This window comes from Melitaea cinxia, chromosome 5 (assembly GCF_905220565.1).
Source record: "Melitaea cinxia chromosome 5, ilMelCinx1.1, whole genome shotgun sequence".
Classification (NCBI taxonomy): Eukaryota; Metazoa; Arthropoda; class Insecta; order Lepidoptera; family Nymphalidae; genus Melitaea; species Melitaea cinxia.
The window spans coordinates 11,677,645-11,697,083 of NC_059398.1; the positions used below are offsets into that span (position 1 = coordinate 11,677,645).

General features: G+C 32.4%; 1 long non-coding RNA gene across 1 annotated transcript in view; it reads right to left on the reverse strand.

Moving 5' to 3' along the window:
• Positions 1-14,095: 14,095 nt before the first annotated feature.
• Positions 14,096-19,439, reverse strand: part of LOC123653604 — a 31,463-nt gene continuing 26,119 nt past the window's right edge. Inside the window, exon 4 of the long non-coding RNA XR_006743127.1 lies at positions 14,096-14,113. This is a non-coding gene — a long non-coding RNA (uncharacterized LOC123653604). The remainder of the gene's footprint in view (positions 14,114-19,439) is intronic.

A 19,439-nucleotide genomic window follows, 5' to 3' on the forward strand; every position in this document is an offset into this window, starting at 1 on the left:
AACCCGCCTGCCCAGCGTGGTGACTATGGGCAAAACACATGAGTTCACGCTATTTTTGGCGTAGACTTGTGGAGGCCTATGTCCAGCAGTGGACTGTGAAAGGCTGTAATGATGATGATAATGATGAGCCTGTCGCTGTTGCCTGCAATTCCGGGACCCTCCAATTAAAGCGGCTGAAGGCTCCCGCAGGGGTTTGGTTGGTATTGCACCCCCAAGTGCTGAAGCCGACATACGGTCTAGGACTGCCTACCCGAGCGTCCTGGATATCACCCGTAAATGGGTTCCCCTGCGATACCAAAAAAAAGGTAGATGTGTAGTAAACAAACCGCGCTGTGGTTTTGTGGATTGTCTTGTTATTGTTTATTAATGATAAAAATACAATTATATTTTAAGTCTTATCTGTTATTTTCAAAGCAAATTTAGGTACAATTTTAAAGGTTAAAGCAATAATAAATACATCTATCCAACTTTTTTTTTATAAGGTACAAAACAACGAGCAAAATGTTATGTAAGAAAAAAAAATAACAAGACCATTCAACTTTAAAGATTTTATTATTCGGTTAGTGCCTGTAATTTTTTGTCTTTATTGGTGATCTTTTAATTATTTTACAGATGTAATAAAACTATCATTAGTACATTCAGGATTATAAAAATACGAATTTAATATATTTAAAGAATTTTAACACATTGTTTTACTGATACAAAAAGAAATATGACGAACTGATTACATAATAAGGACAATGAAATATTTAAGGTTTTAGTACAAAAGTAAATTCATTAATTTATAACAAATATTATTTCCATGAAGTAGGTACATTTTTTCCTTACTCAATACTCATATTGAAAGTCATCTTTAAAAAATCAATTACAGTTTCTTTATAGGAATTATTATGTAACAAAGAACAGATGTAAAATTGAATAATGAAAATGTTATCAGCTTGTCTGGTTGTCTACGGAACTATAGTTATCAAGCCATAGCGTTTCGAAACGAGCTCGTATCATATTGATTTGTCATATGAATGTCACTTGATAACTTCAACTAGGCGCAAAGGTGATCGAAGCCAATCGAAATCAATTAAACGCTGTCATTATAAAGAGAAAACAATATTATAGATTTAGGTAGTTTCATTGGTCTTAGTCCGTCTATTGCAGACGATTTGGACAGTGTCAGACAGAAACTTTGTCGCCTAGGACACTCTTCAGGAAAACGCAGAGTTGCCTAAACTCTGCGCCACCCTCCCGACCTCACTGGCTGAGCCCACAGGAACGACGAGTCGATACGTGTGGAGCCAGTTCGGCTTCAGGAGTATTTCGCATTTTAGAGCTATGCCACGAATACTTGACGGAGACCCCATTCCGCGTTTAAAATGAAGTTTTCCTTGTCCAGGACCCTGATGATTTTGAGCCAGGTTTGTCCCTTGGTCACCTTTTACGACCCCCACGGGAAGAAAGGGGGTAGTGCTATTCTACTCAGCCGACACCACACGACACAACTTTTATTATTTCGTTTTTTTTTTTTTTTTAGAGTAGTTATGGCCTAATTAATTAAACTTCTGCAGAACATTTATTATTCCACTTTTTTTTACAATATAAAGTTTGGATGCATTTGATTGCATGCAGTTGATGGTCCATTCTATTCTTAACCGACTTCCAAAAAAGGAAAAGGCTCTCAATTCGACTTTTTTATGTATTTTACTCAATCTTATGAGTGGGTCGACCGATATTGAATTTCTTTTTAATCAAAAGGTGCATGTCATATGGTCCCATTTAAATTTAATTTATATCTAACAGTACTTTTCGAGTTGTATCTTATAATGCATATTTACTTGAATAGTTTTTCGTTGACCTACGTTGTATTTTAGCGCATAGCTTTTCACTGTGTATACTGATTTTGATGGTTCTTATTTTCATCGAAGCTACTCGTATATTTTTTATTATGCTACGATGTATGGAACACAAAATTTCATAAAAATCACGTATCCTAATTAAAAATATGAAAATATAATCTGTAAATACTAAATACATACGTAAAATTATTTTAATGTTTGTTTTTTTTTTTATTTGTTCAAAAATACAAAAAACACATATCTACTTAACACTTATTCATAAGCGCCTGCCACGAAAACTCAAAAGAGCTTATCATTGTAATACTTACGTATAAAACTAACGAAAAGTTGTATATTTAATGACCAAATAAATATAAGTATAATTATATACACTTAAAAATCCCACATTTTAAAATATTTATCTGTTGTACAACTCTTTTGTTTTTTCTTTTAATTTCTTTTTACGTTGAACTCATTTGGTCGTTTTTTGGACTTTGAAATTAAAAAATATGTATGTAGTTTCTATGACGTTATAAACAATTTAAAATCGCTATCATTCTAGTGATTTCATGACCGTCACTCCACATCCCGTAGCTGATAGTGGAACCGAAATTCCTCACTTCCTGGCTTTGCGCAATCTATAGTATAGTACCTATTATTCTACCTTCATTCAAACAATTCATACAAATTGTAATATTTGTATCACAATTACGCAAATTTCCTCCTAAACACAATATATCCTGTTTTGAGGAATTAAACTATTACGGGAAAATGTGATTAATTAATTTATTTAATATTTAAGTACTTCACGTTTTCTGTCAAATAACATATTATGTACAAAATAAAGGAGACATTTTAAACTGCATTTTACCCTACACTTTAGTTTTCAGTCCATATATTAGGTCGGGGAAAAAAGTCTTCGTATATTCTAGTAAAAATTTGCTACAAAATCTTTTTGTTTGTCTTGTTTGTAACTAGATGATTTTGATACCAGAAAAAGATGAAATTTTAAAAATTACATTAAAAAGTATAAAACAGTTTCCCACAACTTTTCAGTTGTTTTTTTTTTTTTGCCCGCTAAAATAAGAGAATCCAATGAAGAAATTCAGTACATTTTGAAGTTTTAAGTAGGTGAAAAAAACAAAATATAAATACTTCACTTCAGCCTATCGCAGTCCAAAAATGGCGTGGACTCGTTCGTGTGTTTGCCCATAGTTACCACGCTGGTTAGGGGGGTTGGTGACCGCAGGGCTGGCTTTTTGTTGCACCGAAGACGCTGCTGCTTGTCTTCGGCCTGTGTATTTGAAAGCCAGCAGTTGGATGGTTATCCCGCCATCGGTTGGCTTTTTAAGTTCCAAGATGGTAGTGGAATTGTTTTATCCCTTAGTCGCACACACTAGATACCAAATGGTATTCGATATATGTAAATAAATTTTGTTAAATCTTACCTTGAATTACTCTATAAAATACGAATAAACTTTTTCCCGGCTGATAATATTAACTAAAAGTTTTATAGCAAAAATCACCAACACAAGTTTAATCAATACTGTAAAAACTTATTGTTAATGTTAATTGAACCCTCGAAATACACTAAATACCGGATGATATGATAATTCGAATTAGACAAGAGCTGAGACTTAAGTCTCATGGGTCAGTCGCTACAAGTAAAGGATTGTTCATTACTCTCATCACTCAACACTTGAAGCTCAAAAGAGGGAGGGGAGTTTCGGATAAAAATCATGAAATATAATAAGGAGGCTGTAATGAGATGTCACGGGGGGGGGGGGTAATCTAAAACCTCACCACATATCACCAATGGGGGTAGGGGGTTAAAAAGTTGCTATTTCTTCATACAATGTACTCAATATAAACGAAAAGTAAAAATATTTGTCGAATCTTAGACATTTTAGGAAATATTATAATTATAGTTATTTACGCATCACCTGCGAAAAATATCCCATTCGTCGTATAAATCGTTACCGTTAACATAATATTCCTTTCAAAAATAATTTTATTTCCCAATTTACATAATAGAATCGATTGAGCTACAGACTGCTGGGAGACGTACGACACCGCTGCCGCACGAGGATGCCACTTAAATGACACTAATGGCAATTTAGGGTTGCCATTCGTCCGGGCTTTATCATATTTTATAAGCTTTTATTTAACTTGAGATATATGTATACAGTATGTTTTGTTAGGGTGTAATCTTGCAACTGAATTTTGAACTATATGTCTTCATTTGATTAAGATGAAATTTTGTATACACGATTAGTTTGGATGACAATGCCTATCTATTTGTGTGATGTCATTCTAAATACAACATGGCGGAACCTCAAGATGGCCGACAAGTTATTTTTAATGCTCTTCTATAATATGGATATTAAATGAAATTGCTTGCTGAGAGTAACTCGAAATACAAAGTGACGTTACTATCAAACTAAGAACTAAGTGTTTATGTTTTTTAAAGTAAAAAATTAATTAAAAGTTAAAACTTAATAAAAAGAAACTTTTATTTAAATCTGCTAAAAAGAATAAAATAAAATTTTCCTTTAAAACTTAACCATAAAAAGTTGTTTACTTTTAATTTATTAGTTTGTAGTTCAGGGTTTTTCGGGATAGGTTTTTCAAAAGTTTTTATAAAAAAAAAGAAACAGATGATGATAAAACAGTTTTTCATTTCGTAAGTAATTTTAGAAAACTCCAGTAGAATAAATTAAGAAAAAAAAAGGTAGTTTAACTCCAATTCATCAATCAATGACAAAAGTTTTATTTCGGTTTTAAGTTTTTAGGTGACACATCCCTAGAATAATATAATGCCGATACTCGATGTCATTTTTTAATTTCTGTCTCATACTAAAATTTTATATACTACCATATATACTACTTTATGATTGAAAAGTTTGTTAAGTTGTCTTATTAAAGTAAGTTTTTCACTTATTATCTTCTAATGTTTAAAGTTGTAAATAATGGTGTAAGATTATTGCATGCAATTTAGTCTTGCTTTACTAATACCTGTAATATCTTATTTAATTGTTACGTATTATTTCCTTTATTATAATTGAAAAGAGTTATTAAATAAAGTCATACGTACGTGTATAAGAAACTAAAGTTTGTTAATATAATATTCGTTTTTTCTTTTATTGTCTTAGTTATTGTCCTTGAATACAATAATACTTTAGATTAAATGTAGACTTTATTTACCTTTAACCTACAGCCAAGGTACGTTACAGAGCTATTTTATACATAATGTTATAGTTAAATGATCATTTAATATTGCGATCTTATTAAATGTCAATACTATAAGCGTAGTTTTAACGTAATATAGATATAATTTTAACGTAAATATGTAATGTTATAAATGAAAACGATTTGCTAATTATATAGGTTTAAACAGAAGTATGTACAAGTAATTGTATCTATTCGAGTAAATGATCCCGGAGTGGCGACAGAGCAAGGCCGAGTGTAGGCTGCTCTTACAGTGTACTACACCGCGATGCCGGCATGGCGCCTTTAAGCTTACATTTTTTGCGTGGGACACGCGCTACATTCTATGAAATCCGCTTTATTTACTGAACGATGTAATTAGCAACAAGAATTTATCGTTAGGATGAACTGTTGCTACATGGAAGTTATAGAAATGTTTTTTTGCTAACGTTATACTTTTTATAACAATGTGTTTCTCTTATCAAACGTAAAAGGTAGAGGACAAATTATAGAAACTACAGCGAACGTTCTTATAAAAAATTATTACCTATACATATATAAATGATTAAATAATAAAAATTATTTTTTTACAATTAAATCGTATATTTGTGTATCGTTGTCGTCGTTTGTGTATAGTAAAATTATAAGAGAAAAACTCAAATAGACTTACAGGCTATTCTTTGGCCCTAATAATATAAATTACACTTATAGATTTTATTTATTTGATGTTGGATTCTTCAAACAAATTCTTCCCATTCAATTATTCTCAATGAATTCAAGTTTTAGATGTGCTTTATTTCAAGCTTATGTTCTTCGAAAATCATTTTATCTCTACAGATTTTTATATATAATTAGCTCAGCACTTAATTATAAAAACGTGATAGACACTCAAAAGACAGTCTTATAATTTTTTGACAATATTCAGTAGAATTGAGTTAATACGTTAAATTTAGTCAAGTTTAGCGTAAGAAAATAAAGTTTAAAGTGAACGGGATAAATTAAAAATGTTATTAGGAACATAATAATCGTGTCTGAGAAAAGTAAATAATTGAATATAAGACGGTAAATGTAATTATCTCAAAGGCAAACATTTTCGATTTCATTATAACTTTATTAGAATGCTCTTTGGAAAACAAAACGAAAATTTGAAAGAGAGTAAAAAATGTAACTTCATTCTAGGGAGTATTAATCTGGGGGACCTCCAAGACGAGTCAAAAAAAAAAAAACACGAAAAGTACTACCTAGATCTGATAACTTTTTGACAGTGCGAGCCATATGATCTCGTCTAGGCAACATTTTACATGAAAATGTTTTTGGTGGGATTGGCTATTTCCAAATACCTACTTTTTTCAAAAAAAATACATACAATTACTTCTCAGTCAGTACATCTCTCAATTATATATATCTTATACGTATATATATATAATCTGAATCTCGAAAACGGCTTCCACGATTTTCATGAAATTTAGTATGCAGGGGATTTCGGAGAAGATAAATAAATCTAGCTAGGATTGATTTTTAGAAAATGTCGTTTTATCCCTGTTTTTAGGCAATGAAAAAATGGCTACAATATCATTAGAATACGAAGGTAAATTTCGAATCTGTCAAGAAAGTTATAATAGCTCAGGGGAAATGGACCGAAAAGATCATAATTCAAATCCTTATGTTTCCACGATCGATTATCATTTTTTCTTTTTTTTTTCTAATTGCAATCGTTATTTTTTTATTTAATTAGCCAGTTCATATTTTTTATTACTATTTCGGTAAAAATCGAAAAATATTATTCATATTTTATCAATATGTAATTCGTATTTAAATATGATTCCCAAAATACACGATTTACTAAAATTACCGAGCTAAGCTCATTCACCCAGGTACTGAGGTAACTGATAGTTAAAACATCATAAACTTAAATTAACAAATTGATAAAAACAACCGACACACGGATCTCGAAATTTCATCAGGAGTTTATTTTTAAAGTTTTTTGATCGAAATTTACCAATAAGTATATTAATTAAGACACTACGAAACAGAGTAAACAATGTCAAGAACACATCCGCCTCGTGATTACTTTGTTACTACGCGGATATAAAAATAGGATTTCATAAGTACGTATTCTTCGTTTTGATTTTACAAGCTTTTGGAACTTTTGGAAAATTTTCTACTTGAAAATAAGACTGAAGGTTTTGTCTCTTTGAATTAATTGCTTATATCGGAAACAAGTTTTTTTTTTTGCATCATAGCAAAACATAACAATATCTTTGGTGTGTGGTGTGTAAAAAAATACACGTTGCTAGAAGAACCGGTGCGACCGCATACCGCGCGCGCGCTTGCGGCAAGGCCTTGCCGGCACCTGCGCCCGCGTCGCTAGCGCGCTCTCCACTCACCCACTTTCACGTTTCGACTGACACCGACATCGCACATCGACACCACACTCACTGTTATCGTTCTCGATGACATCCCTTAGGTGTGATTAAAACCCTTAAGCTAATAATAGCCGTCCTCGTTTACTTAGAAACGAGGGTGTGTGTGCATTTTTTGGAACTTGATATTAATTATGTAGCTATTAATAAATAAAGATGGCGAAGAGTTTCCTAAAATATAAACGATATGGAAAGTAGTCTTAGATTCCTCAGTTCCCGGATGCTAGTCAAGTGCAGCACGACTATTATGTCCCCGACCAAGCAATTTTCTTGTAAGTATAAAATGCAGTTTATGGGATATTTATAGACAATTGCAAAATAAAAAATGGAACCTTGCTAAAATAATTTAAGTTAATTACAATCAGCTATTTTGCTTTTATAAGGTAATTAAGAATTATTTTGCTAAAAACTTTTCATTACTTCTAGCTCATTAAGTTGAGCTAGATTTTGTTATCAAACGCTTTATAAAAATAAACTATATTAAATAAGTTATTTGAGCAAAGATAGTTCACGTTGTAATTTAATTACATACATACCTACATTAAGCTTTACTACTATTTATACGATTCATATATAACTTGAAAAGTTTAAATAAAAATCATTAACAAAAATGTTAACAACTTAAGACAGAAAGTTTAATCCGTGACTCGATAATAATTGACATGGCTCATTAAAGTAAGCGGTGCGCGGTAGCTTCGAGATGCTATCAGCAGCTACTGGACTGCATAAAAAGGCTAATGGTACCCTCGGGTCAAAGCGACGCCACCAATCTTTGCAGAGATATTCCGACGTCTTATGACAATCTAAATAAATTAAACTCGCAAATAAAACGATCATTGAGTTGCTCGATCTCACTTTATTATTATTTTCTATCAAACACGAGATGGATAAATTATAAAAATTCCATCAATGGGATAGCATCCCATCGACGTTATGTGGCACGCGACAAAAAAGCCCATTAGGTAAGCAAATGTATATTTTAATACAAAATAAGCTATAAATCTCGCGATGGGCTTTCGAATTCCGCGCAAGTCATCCGACGAGGTGAGATCGACTGGGAAATACCACACACATATGCGTACCAAGGTGTACAACCTTACTTACATACATACTGATGTCGTGTCTGTGCCAACTATGCAAACATAACGTATTCATTATATTTTACCAGAAATAGTTTTTTATCATTCGAATATCGGAATAATAACTAAAGTACTCCTAAAGGAGATTATTTTTATGTCGGTGATATACGTCCCTACGATAAACATTCCTTATACAGGGAGGAAGAGATAAGTATTAATGGATCATTAGAAACAGATGCTACGAATTCTGGTACTTAAGATAATACCCAAGTGGTTCCGCGTCGAAAGTCGATGCTGGCGCCCGAGTCGATGCTACGATTACCTTCATCTCAGACTCGCGTCCCGCACGTGCCTAGCACACTTTATTATTTACTATAGACATAAATACACCAGCTCGACACCTGCACCTGCTTATAATGCTGTCCATAACCGCTCATAACTAAACAATCACTATCTCTGCTATAGCTATCATTTCGTCATGTTTATGTCTTGCGGGCCATACTTTCACATCCGCACACAGGTACCGTTATTGCTGTCCGCAGGATTAATTTTGATCTTAACGTAATTATGTAATTGTGATATCAGTTACTTTACAACATACTTACATTACTTTAACTGAAATATATTTAATGGCACGGAACATAAAACTGCAGAAAAATAGGGTTTTTTTCCACTAGTAATAAAAGTTAATAATATTTAAGTCCGCGTAAATTAACTAGTGGTCGCCCAGCGGTCGAAATTCGCTCTTAATTAAAATTTTAAATTACAAAAACCCAACAAATAATGAAAATATATTTTTTTTAAATTTTTCAATTTAACTACATACTGACAATCAACAAAATAGTATAATATGCGTGTGTCAAATTCATGGTAGTCTGTGTAATGTTTTTTTTTTATTGATTGAATATAATATTTTTTATATAATTATAGAAAAATATTAGCATTCTGCACTCCTTCTCTATATAAACTATAAGTGTACGAAATTTCATACTCCTCTGTCCGCGTAATTTTTGTAAGAAGGGGTACAAAGTTTTTGCTTCACGTATTAATATATTGATAATAATATACTCTTTACTGTACATAATACCAATCAACACAATAACATATCTATACAAATACATAAAATTGGAGTGTCTGTTTTGTAATATTAAAATAACCGCTTTTTACTAAATGCATATGGATGTATACAAGGAACTGTTGTTGTTGTTATTTGTCTGTCTGTCTATTTGTTAGGGCTAATTTCTGAAACGGTTGGTCCGATTTTGACGGGACTTTCACTGGCAGATAGGCGATGTAGTAAGGAGTAACTTAGGCTACTTTTATTTAAGAAATTTATTTATTTTGTAACTCTGTAAATTGAACAATAATTTTTTGTTAAATTCCACGCGAATGAAGTCGCAGGCACAGCTAGTTACAAATAAATTACATGGCAAATACATGATTTAATTGTTTGAGGTATACAAAAAGTCCTAAATTATTGTAATATAATAATTAGATATTACTTTAGTAAATAAGTAAATAAGTATAATCTATTTCTACGCGAGCGACAGCTAAGTAATTCATACGAGTATAACTATTATTAAGATTACGATCCCATTAATGAGCAGATTATTTCTAAAATTAACCACTTTTTATGTTAAATATATAATATAAATTGTCGAAAATAATAAGTATAACATATATTATGCTTTTTTAGTGTTATTAATGAAATCAAATTGTTAAAAGTAATCGTAAAACCGATGGTCAGTGGAGCAAGTAGGTTCTCGAATGAAGGCCGTGACTCGGCAAACGTAATGTTGGGCGCCCTCCAGCCAGATGAACAGTCGACTTGAAAAGGGTAGCTGGTAGTTAGTGGATGGCTAAAGCGGATGATCGGGTCTTGTGACGTACCCTAAAGGAGGCTGACGTCCAGCAGTGGACTGTGATGATGATGATGATTCGATATAAAATGTATTAAATGACACAAATATGTAAACGCACCAAAAACGGAGTTTATGCACATTCACTCGTCGCACAACTAGACATACATCAGACCTATCATCGTGGCTCACAGCCACTCTTGTTTGTACTCTTCATGCAGTCTGAATTGTTCGTATGAAGATATTGAACAAGTGAAAACACATATGTACCTAGGCTTAATAATCGATGACAGATTTACCTGGGGCATTCAGATCACGTTTGCTCAAAATTAAGATCATCATTAAGAAAACTACGGCACTAAAGAATTTAGCCACCCCCTCTCTTCCCGTGGGTGTCGTAAGAGGCGACTAAGGGATAACAAGGTTCCACAACCACCTTGGAACTTAAGAAGCCGACCGATGGCGGGATACCCATCCAACTGCTGGCTTTGAAATACACAGGCCGAAGACGGGCAGCAGCGTCTTCGGTGCGACAAAGCCAGTCCTGCGGTCACCAACCCGCCTGCCCAGCGTGGTGACTATGGGCAAAACACATGAGTTCACGTTATTTTTGGCGTAAACTTGTGGAGGCCTATGTCCAGCAGTGGACTGTATAGGCTGTAATGATGATTAAGAAAACTAAGTATACTCAAAGCCAAATTACCATACCAGACAATGTGGCTCCTATACGTGGCCTTGGCTGACTCGATTATCGATTATGGTGTTAGTAGTTATGCTAAATCCTGCAGATCAAACTTGGAAAATATTTACAATTTACAGTAAAGATTATTAAAAACAATTGTACCTCAACGCATACTTAATAAGAACAACTATCATCAGCTCTTTCGGCATTGTAATGTTATGAATATATCTGAAAAAGTTATTTTTTTTTTAATACTACAACCTTGTTAAATAAAAAACTAAGACTTGTTAAATAAAAAACTAAGGCTTACGTCAACTTGGTTCAAGCCTTAAATATCACTTACCAAAAACTAACAATAATAATGGAAAGAGAACTGACGACTATTCAGTACCTGAATATGTTAACGAACTTCCCAGAGAACTGCAAGAAATGTATAAGAATACTACGAAAAACAAATATTATTTTAAAAATTATTTTTTACAAAAACAAACGTAATTAACTGAGTGACTCTCTGTACCCAGATAAACCCGCGAGGTTTTCGTGGTACCTTAATTGCAAAGTATAATGTATTTGTTATGTATTGGACAATAAATTGAAAAAAAAATGTAGTAACCTTTTTGAAACGTAGAAGGCCACTAATCAAAATAATACTTACTGATTAATCGTTAGCATGTAGCACGTGTGAGTTAGAATTGTTATTCTATACTAGCAGTGTAATAAATTTATTTAGTGACAACTAGTGTTGTGTAGGCATACAAATGGTCCTTAAAGAAAACTTGAAAGACAATTATTATATACCTAATATACGAGTACAAGCGCTTTAAAACATACCTACGGCTAAAAATAACTATTGACCATAATTGAAAAAGCAAAGAATTGTAAAGTCATTTCAAGATTTAAACAGATATATTACATAATATATATGTGGTATATTTGCTATATTTAAATAAAATGTTTGCCTGTACATTTGAGTCTTATCTCTATTAAAACCAAACTATCTTAAAAGCGTACTTTTAAAAAGTCGACTAGATTTTGTTAATTTAGGTTTAGGTTTCATATTAATTAGTACGGCATAGGGTTTATAATGCTTTTGAAAATTAAAAGTAATTATTTTAATATGTTACCAAATTGTATTGATTTTACTGTTTAATAATAATTGAAATAGAGGTTGTGGTTATAGCACATCCATAACAAATATTACGCTCATAAGTCAATAAAAATAGAATTTAAGTTCGCACTAAATTTCTGATTCACTTTTTTTATATAAGATTAAGGATCACTAACTACGTGTAAAATAATATAATGATGTTGAAATATCAGCCGACACAGAAAAACCGGTGCATTAAATAGGCGATAAATCGAAAACGGTAAGTTTTAAAAAGATGTTTATAGGAAATAAAATATGAAAAAAAAAATCTCTACAATAATGGTCTCAATAACTTTTGCCCTAAAGTGCATAGTTTCCGATATATCGGCCTAAAACGTTTTTCCAGATGGCGCTTGAAGCTCCACCTAAATCTGTAAACATTTTGTGATTTTATGCTCAGTAAGAGATCTTGCTATAACAGTTAGATCGGAAATTTAGTGCGAATTTAACCAATAAAACGGTATTTTTACTGGCCTATCAACATAAGCGTACGTACCAGAATTTTCATTTATCATACGTATTCTAGTGTTAACAATAACAAAGTCATTGTAAAACACGACACACTGACAATGTCAGGAGCTTGATGGACGTGCCTGTAAATGCCAACGTCGTCGGCATGAGCTATATATTTATTAGCATATTATATGTTATTTAATCAAAAGAGTAGGAGGTAGGGGATAGACTGATAAGCACATTAGGCACGTGCTAAAAGCATACGTCTTCCAAAGGCCCCCTATACTCTGCTGGTGAAATGTTGAGTGTGAATAGCGCGCCCAACTAACGTGCGATCAATTATCACGATTAGAGAAATGTAAACAGCAGCCCGGTAACTGATATCACTGATATCCAAAGATCACAGAAATATCTGTGAAGCACATCAAGCAGCCCGCGCTTTGCACAGTTCCTTTACAATTTAAATTCTTGTGAAAAAAAATGTTATGATGTATGAGTAATGTAAATTTATAAGACTATTTTAGGTGTTTAATATAAGTCGATGGGTAAAGAAAGACATGAACAACGCCTATTTCGTAAACTGTACTTTGATTTCCAGAAAATTATTTCAAAATGTAATAATGTCAAGCTCTTCTAAATTGGCTTTCGATGTTATTAAAATTATTACATCACTTCATTCAAAACTATACTAACAACCGTCAAAGTACAATAATTGTGTTTGATCGCAAACGAAAAAAAAAAAACAGACTTCAATTACGACAAGTAATACAACGTAGGTACACGAAAAATTATAGTTTAACAATTACAAAGATTTTATATTACAGTAGTAGAAGAGCAAACAATCAATCATAATTAATTACGTCAAAATAAAATTATAAGTTATAAAGAGAATAATTCGATTCAGAGTAAAAAACGTGGGGTGCAATTTACTATATTTTCATAACTTTTACTATGTTTTTATAACTCTCCTCACATAGATAGTTGCAAGTAGAATAATTGTTACATTTAATATATCTAGCACCTACGTGACATTGGCGATATCATCTGTGCTCATTTGGCACTATTGAAAGCCATTTTAATCTGAAAAAGAAAAAGAAGAGAACCTCCTCCTTTTTTGGAAGTCGGCTAAAAAATAGAAACCGTCAGCCTATGTATAGCCTATGTGTCCGAGACCTGGAAACATACAAAATAGACAAGCACAAACGCTTAGACCACGACAAACATTTGTATGGCCTACACAAATCGACGGGGATCGAGCTCGCGACCGCAAGTGCCACAGCCAGTGCTGTGACCGCTGCGCCAACGCTTCGACATTATCATATTTAAGTAAACATACCTTGCATATGCAACGAAAGCAGCTGCTCCAGTCCTGCTCAAGTCTCGCGTCTTGGAGACGAACGGTCTCGCCTTCATTCGAACACGGTGCTCGGTGGCCTTCTGGAATAATTTAAAATCACATATTACGCACGCATTTAATAAAATTAATATGTTTTCATAGTACAATTAAATAAACTCCAAATCATGATTAAAATATAATATGATAATTGTGTTTGCAGGCAAACGAAGAAAAACCAACTTCAATTAAATCGACAAGTAATACAACGTAGGTAGACAAAAAAATAGTCAAACAAATACGCATTATCAAAAACTACTCCAAAAGTTGTAATCAGATCTCGATGAAAATTTAAATGTGACCAAATGATAAACACCGGCTTTCGATTAAATTAAAAATAATAAAAATAGGTACACCCAGTAAAAAGTTATGAGGATATTCGAGAGTTTCCCTCGATTTATCTGGGATCCCATCATCAGAACCTGGTTTCCTTATCATGGTACCAAATTAGGGATATCTCCTTTCCAACAAAAAAGAATTATCAAAATCGGTTCATAAAAGACGGAGTTATCCCCGAACATACATAAAAAAAAACATATATAAGGTCGAATTGAGTAACCTCCTCCTTTTTTTGAAGTCGGTTAAAAAATTAATTACTCTCGATCATAAACATTCTTACTTATAAAAAACAATTAAAAAAATTTATTACACTAAAACCAAATACATATCTGTAAATATCAATATATGTTTTAAAAAATAGCGAACATTTAATTAAACGTTTCTATTTATAACTAAATTATTTTGTTGATAATAACGAATATTTTAATCAATACAAATAATAAAAATGTAACGGATCCCTGTCTGTGAGTGGAAAATATGAAAAAATATTATTGGGACCTTTATCAACTCAAATAGTACCAAACGCAATGATTGTTAGAATTTTTATCTGCTTGTTTGTGCGTTTGTGCACGCAAATCTCAGACGCGGCTTATGCGATTTAAATGTGGTTTATCACTGTTTTTGTGGTTATCACTGTTTAATATTTAGTGTTTGTTTCATGTCAATCAGTTTATAAATAAAAAAGTTGTTGCCAATTTAAAGAATCACGTTGAACATGAAAATGCCCAAACCGCGAACGAAGTCGCAGCCACAGCTATTATTACATAAATTGTAACAAATATGAAAATGAAAACAAAAATAATTTTATGAGAAATATCGATTTTGTCATTACTTTCAATAAACACATTTCGAACAATATTTCCGCGAAGATGATACCGTCATGATGGTTGGTGTCGCAGCCGGCTGATTTACCTTGATTAAAGCCACGGATCCGCATTCTTACTACGTACCAAATATTCGGCGCCACAGGTTACTAAGATCTGCGTAAATATTTTGGTAATTAATGTGTGCTCGACTCAAACACTACGAAATTATTCCGCAGACTATAAATATGCGAAATATTCGCCGAGTATTATTAATGGTGTCGCTTCTAATGCAAAAGCTGTATAGCGATTTTAAGCGGATATCTATTTATGCAACAACATTAGTGATTAAAATGGATATAAATTATTAATTGTCCGATCTATTTTATCATTATAACTTAAAATTTTATTTTTAAATAAAATATTTTCATTTTGTGATCAAGTTTTATTTACATTTTATAAAACCGTGCCTCATAGCAACAAGAGCTTGTCAAGGTTAACGAATATTTAAATGTAGTCGCAAAATTGAGTAAATCAAGGAAATAGAAGTTCGTCCATCGAAATACATCACATGTGTAATAAAGATATTAAAGCGGACATCCTTACCAAATGTTTATATCGTTTTGATTTTTTATAGTATTAGGAACGCTCTGCATTTAATAGTTTTAATTATCAATTGGTTGCACCATCTTTAATTATTATTTACAACCTCAACATATTTCATGAACACGTTTTAAAATGCCGTTTTTTACATTTAAGACATGATGATGTGTTACTTATTACTAGGTACAACTTATCCTATGTTTTGTAATGTTCCTTTTAATATTTTTTAGGTACATCTTGCATAAAAAAATATTGCGTATCTATTTATTAATAGGCTAAACTGATAATAATAATAATGCTTTATTCATAAAAATATTTACATACAATAATGAGTTCCCTGGTTCTTGTGATAGGCAAAGGCTGTGCCACAATGAACCAACTGACTGATTATTTACCTATTCATAAGTTTAAATTAAGAAAAATTAAAATTAAAATATTTATTTAGCTTAATTTTGATCATTATTAATATAATATAATAAACTAGCAACCCTGTCTTCGCACCGATACAAAAACTATCAGTGCACCTCTACTATATTATGCACGTATTATACATATAGACCTTCCTCTGGAGTCACTCTATTTACTAAAGAAAACCGCATCAATATCCGTTGCCTAGATTTAAAGATCTAAGCATACAGACAGCGGAAAGCGACTTAGTTTTATACTATGTAATGGGAAAGAGGAATAGGTTATTAGTCAGATGTGTTTGTTTGTTAAAATAAAAATAAATAAAAAAGCCCTTTTATTTTCTGCATCACAGTAGATATTTACTTCGAAATGGATAAGGTACCAAACAAATTTATATTAAGTACAAAAAAAAAAATAACAATTAAACTCTAAATCAGAGTTTGTTGCATTAGTAGGTAATTCATATTTTGGTATGTACATTTTTCCTTAAATTATGAATTTGCAACATAAAAATAAAATAGTCTAAGACTTTTTATACAAGTGACTATTTTCTGAGTTTGCTGTCAAAAATTTAACCAATTTCAACCTTGCATGATCTACTACGTCGCTTTTGTAATTACTATCATTCACAACATTGACAAACTGTAAAGAAATAACATGTGCTGTGTGGCTACAGCACCAAAGAATATAGCCACTCTCTCTCTTCCCGTAGGTGTCGTAAAAGGCGACTAAGGGATAACAAAGTTCCACTACTACCTTGGAACCTACGAAGCCAACCGATGGCGGGATAACCGCCTAACCGCTGGCTTTGAAACACACAGGCCGAAGACGGGCAGCAACGTCTTAGGTGCGACAAAGCCAGCCCTGCGGTCACCAATCCGCCTGCCCAGCGTGGTGACTATGGGCAACACACATGAGTTCACGCATTTTTGGCGCGAACTTGTGGAGGCCTATGTCCAGCAGTGGACTGAAATAGGCTGGAATGATGGTGATGAATGATGAAAGAAATAACAAGTACCTCCAATTTAAAATAGAGAACAAACTTTGCACCCACAGTGACGAGGAGATGATATGAATCCAATGATTGTAGGATTGGTAAGGTAAACCCCAAAATACTAGGTGACAACTCGGCTTCGTTTTCGAAATATAGCCTCTTAAAGTTTAGCCATCTGCTTACGTTACCTTCATAGAGTATATACTCGTACTCTACATTACACTACTGTCATATGTATAGCTACTCTAATGTTACCTTACACACCCTTAATTTAACCGCCGAAATAATAAAGTGACTAGACCAGTGGCTATCTACACTATTCATAACAAAGGAAAGATTTATTGGTTAGATCACGATTCAATCTGTAAAATTCCGCTGCTGGGCAAAAGCCTCTTTTTCTATGTAGGAGAAGGATCGGAGCTTAACGCAGCACGCTGCTCCACTGCATGTTGGCGAATATATTCTCTACTCATAAGTAACGATCCCTATCGGGTATTTGTGATAACAAATTGATTGGATCATTTAGTTGCAAGAAGTTCAAAGATCAGAAACTATTTGTTCGATTTTTTTAAGTCTTTCACCAATGAAAAGCTATTTATTCTTTTTGTAGGACAGAATCAAAACGTTACCTTATGCTGGTTGAACAATTAATCTCAACACAAATGGAATTTCGAGTAACATTTACTTTTATCCAAAATAACTACATATAGTACTTTATACATCTCGTATATGGTTGTGCAATAAATTAGATAAACATTACGCAGCGTTAGGACTGTCACAGAATCCACCTCGCACTTAACCGGTATACGAGAGTTACAAAGTCCGCTGGCCAACGGTAATCGTATCTAATATTCGATAATATCCAAAATGTATGGTAATGTTTCGACAAAATGTTATGAAATGAAAGATTATAAAAAAAAAACAAAAAAGGGAAAAATTATTAGTGTATTATGTATTAATCAATGATTCTAAATGATTCTAATCAATGATTTTAAAAGCTCTCTACCCTACACAGCTCCTACACACACAAAAAATATAACGTGTCCCAGGTTTTTAATTTGTTCTTTTGTAACTAGGACTAGCATTTTCTACGTTACTACTAAGTTACTACTAAATTAAAATCAGTTCATTCAAATATACGATACTACCGACAAAAACAAATTACATATGTACATGGAGGTGAACTTATACAATTACAAATACATACATCAAAATGGTAGCACCCTTTTATTTACGTTGGAGATCAGTTAAAATCGTTGAGCCTTTTAATATTCAATTTCAATCGGTAGGAAAAATATGTTATTTATGTTTTAAGAAATGTAACAAATTCTTTTTTAATGACGAATCAAAAAAAAAAACTAGTACTGTATATTTTATTCAGAAACATGTCTAAGATTTTCATCACCGTATCATGAAAAATTTAAAGAGAATTCTCGATTTGTGTGTTCGTGACCTAATCATTAAGTCATTCCCAAGTTATTGCACTATCTGAACGATTGTTTTAAGGTCTAGACTCTACTACGTTATGATTTTCCTACGATCATATTGTACCTACAGGTTACAGAGCTGATTGTAACAATTTAAAGCCTTTGTCATTTATCCAATCTACATATAACTATTATCAATAGGTATTAAAAAAGATCGATTATTTAATTATTAAAAAAATATTAAAATCATACATACAGTATATAATTAAATATGGTCAGATACAATTTTTGATAGATAGTCGACGTAATGATTACAAATTAGTTATTCCACATTAAATGACGTACAGCCCTTCAGGTAATTCTCGAATACTCTTGTTATCACAAATCTATTCCAATTTAAATTTGCGTCAAAAGTGTTAACAAAACTGCTTTATCTATTGTTTTCCTAAGAATTTCGTTTTTCAATGCTCTGAATTTGTGTTATAATTTAATTTAACGAACAGAAACGTCAAGACAAAAAGCTTTAAATTAGCTGCAGTCGACAATAATAACAAACAAAGTTCAACAATTAACCAGCTAATCAGAGATTCATTCGTATTTCAATGCAATAAAAATGGTCTAAATGGATATTAAAGTCACTACTATAACTAACTTCAAGGACGATGAAACTAAATAAATCGATAGTAAAATATTACTCAAAAAAACTGGAAAATACTTAGCTTAAGAATAAATCGTAAGCTAGCTTAAGGTATAAAGGTATATTGATTAATTCATTTTGCGAAAAGGTTTCTATAAC